Raw genomic sequence first — 4270 nt, 5'->3', positions numbered from 1 at the left:
ACTTTAAATCTTTCGAAGGATCTAATGACAGGGGCATGCAACTGGGACAACCTTAGTTTTTTTTACTAGAATTAAGTTGAACTTAGGGGTCTCTTGGGAAAGGGACCAAGAGAGAAGAAAACCCAAACCTGATTTCACGTCGTTCAACACTTCAACTTGCTTCCAAATCCACCCAAACCAAACGCCCACTAACAAATCTCACACCTTACCCGACGAGAGTATAATGTTTTTCTTTACATTTTTGGATTGCTTTGTCGTTTGTAATTTGCGTGTAAGTTCTTCAAGTATAAAATTTTTAATTTTTGTTATTATTTTTATTTTTGGCTTCTGTTTTGTTAAGCAGAGAGAACGTGAAAGAGAGTGTTGAAGAGAGGGAGATAATGTGAGAGTGGATAGATGTGAGACAGAGTGTTTCCTTAGGTCTAGGACTTTAGGCAAGACTTAGTCAAATAAGGTTAAATAATTAATAATTAATAGTAAAAATATGATTTTCCTTTTTCTTAAATCAGCCATTAATTAATAATTTATTAAAATAATTCACCAAATTAAATAATCAAATTAAATCATTGCTCCCACCTAGGTTCGAACCAGGGTGGAGCAAGATTTCACTCAAAGGCTTCTTTCGTCCCTCTCTCCCCAAATTACCCCTCTACCATATTAATTTATTAATTAATTAAATATTAGGGTAATTACAATACGACCCCTAGCCTAGAAAATACCATTTTACCCCTAGACTCTCCAAACTTAAGATTTCTCCATTTTAAGTCGGTAAAGACTCATCCGGATAAATCTTCATATTCGGGTGCCCTACATGGCTGGACCAACCTTTACTAGCTCAACTAGCTCACCAAGTAAGTTGGCTTGACTGTTGAAGAGGTTCAGAGGTCTGGTTCTATGTTCATCAATCCGTGTGAGCCCGGTCTAATCGTAGGCATTCTAGAGACATTAAGCATTACTTAGCATATCCATTTTTAGGATTGTTACATTAGAGTAGGCATAAAGAGTAGGAAGATCGAAAGGTTAGGAACTTGGAGTTTATGGAGGGTGAACAAGTCTTGCTGAAGGTTTCACTCAAGAAGGGTGTGATGTGGTTTGGTAAGAGAGGTAAGCTTAGTCCGAAGTATATTGGTCAATTTGAAGTTCTGAAGCGCGTGGGGGAGGTGGCCTATTAATTGGACTTGCCTCCAGGGTTGTCAGGAGTGCACCTGATATTTCATGTGTCCATGCTGAAAAAAGCACCATGGTGATGGAAACTATATTATTCATTGGGATTCGGTACTGCATGATAAGAATCTATCTTATGTGGAGGAGTCTGTGGCTATTCTAGATAGATAGGTCCACAAGTTGAGGTAACAAATATTGGATCTATCAAAGTTCAGTGGAATAATCGGCCGATTGAAGAGTCCACTTGGGAGAGTGAGGTTGATATGCAAGAAACATATCCACATCTTTTTATCGATTTAGGCACTCTTTCTTGCACTCGCCTATCTTTTGATCGTTCGAGGATGAACAATGGGTAAAATGATATTTATTGTAACAACTCGTTCTGTCGTTTTGAGCACTAGAACTTTTTCGTTGATAAAATACTTCCGGTAGATTTTAAATGGGTGTTTTGAACTATTCATAATTATAATTATGAAATTAGTGGGGTAATTTAAATAATTTATTTAGTTGGTGGCTAAAGAATATAACATTAAACTTTATAGTAGGTCACTTTCATACTTTTATAATTTGTCTTATATAATAATTCGGAAGTAAATATTCTGTAGAAAGAATAAGGATTTGTGAAAAGAAAGCGGCCACATCAAAATCAATCGTGAGTCTTTCTGCTGGTATGTTTCTTTTGTAAATTACAATTTGATTTGGAACAAATATTTTACTGCTATAACATTGAATAGATGGAATGAATGTATTGTATAGTTGGTCGTTATAAGCGAATAGAAGGGACATAACATAACTATACTTATATACCTAATATAGAATTAAATATGGGACAAATTCTGAAGTTAATAACTACCTAATTATTGCCTAAAGATTACTACAGAGACCTAGTGTTAATTAAGTGGGAAATTTTGATTCAATAAGTTTCTGCATATTCCCTATATATGCAGGTGTTACAGTTTCCGTGTAGATTAGGTTGTTCTTAGTCCGTATTCCACTGGTTTCGTGATAAGTGGCTTCCGTCTTTAAATGTTAATAGTTATTTTTACATTATAAACTATATTTTAATATATATTGAGATAGGTAGTTAAGTATTATGTGTATCGAATTATTTAAATTTTATTTAAATTATGCTAATTGAAGGAATTTAGACATATCTTTTGGGTTTGAACTTTAGAAAATTGATTATAGAATTAGGTAAGTTTTTGGGTCTAGGCTAAACATAAAATAAATTGAGTGTTTATAGACTCATTAATTTATAAATTATGCACACATACTTGATAGATTGAAAAGGTTCAAAGACATTGAAGAAATAAAAATCATTGGAGAAATATCACAACTATAAGTCATTAGAAAATTTAAGACTATTCACAATATTATATAACAACACTAATTTAAGTTGAAAATTGCAAATTTAAAATATATGATGCAATTTTTAATTTTTTATTTGAATTTCACGATAACTATGGTTACACATAATGTGTTTAATCAGATAAAATTCAAATCAACATTATACCTTTTTAATCCACATTCATATCTTTTCTAATACAATTCAAATCAAAATTTATAATATCTAATAAAATCTTTGAGTAAACCTAATAGCAGTCGTATTAATTAAGATTATCTTTATATATTTTTAGTTATAATTTACATAAATTAAAAATAGTAAATTATTAAATGTATCAATATATCATTTGCTATGTGATTTAATCTTATGATATTAGACATTTCATGTGGAATGTTAGAGAATTAATAAAGTGTTAACAAAGAAAAGTTTTTTTTTTAATTCCAACTATATAAAAAACAATAATGGATAAATACGTAAAAATATTTAAAGTGTTTGATGTCTAGTCAAAGTAACATAAACTTAGAATTATTAGTACCCTCAGAAAAATTAGTTCATAATATATTATAAAACTAAAAGTATAGCTGATATGACTATATAGTAATAACTTTTTAATATTAAATATTTTTAAACATTGTTCTAATAGCCTAATTTGCCAATTTTCTCACGCACGTAACCTTCTAGCCTATCCTCCAATTTCTCTCCCTTTCATCTAAATTATTACTTAACAATTAATTTATAGATGTTTATATATTTTATGCTCAATTAATTAGAAAAAATATTCTGAATGCATTTATTTTTAGAGATAAACTGATTTGCAACTATTTATTGATCTTAACTATACTCTTTTTTTGAGATAAGTGATTTGTAACTATTCTTATTAATCTCAACATATATATATATATATATATATATATATATATATATATATATATATATATTAGATCCTCTTTTTAATGTATCAACACTTGTATTCTATCCTCCTTTTAATGTATTAGACCCTCTTTTTAATAAATCAACACATATATTCAACTTTTTTTTTTTAATATATCAACGCTTTGATTATTTTTTGTCATTAATGTATCCGACTCTTTTTTTAATATATCACGAAGATCAACTCATGAACCACCCTAGGATTTGAAGGTAAGGGTTATATGTCCCCCTTTGTGTATTTTGATAGTTTCTAATTTATGATAAGGCATGGGAGCATTGCTAATCCCGTGATCCCCCCAATGGCTGTTCAACTAAAAAGAAAGAACATCTCTCACACTTTTCTAATATATCATTAATCTTTAATTACATAATTATAAGTTACACTCAATATTTAAAACTTACGTCACCGTCATTTAATTTTGATATCTAAATGTCACCCTTCATTTAAAATCTCTTTTATCAACTACCTATATTGTTAAGGCCTAATATGAGGTCCCTAGAAGTTAATTGTATATTACAATTTTAGATAACTTAGTTTAAACTTTTACTTATTGAAAATTTAAATTTTTATAAATTTATGCCTAGATATAAAATGATAAGTTAAAAAAATAGATGCGTGTATCTTAAAAGCAAATACATAACAGTTGTACCAATTTAACAATGATGTGGCAATAGGATCAATATTTTGAGAAACTCTATGTAACGAATTCAATTTTTTTAAAAATTAATGCCCCCACAATTTCGTCTTCTTCTTTGTGTCACGATTCATACCGTCGGGATTGATACCCACACTAACAATCCGATGGGAGAACCACTACTACATCCCAACCA

The sequence above is a fragment of the Solanum lycopersicum genome, chromosome 6 (assembly GCF_036512215.1).
Source record: "Solanum lycopersicum chromosome 6, SLM_r2.1".
Lineage (NCBI taxonomy): Eukaryota > Viridiplantae > Streptophyta > Magnoliopsida > Solanales > Solanaceae > Solanum > Solanum lycopersicum.
The sequence above is the reverse complement of the archived record's forward strand: the minus strand, read 5'-3'. Positions refer to the sequence as shown.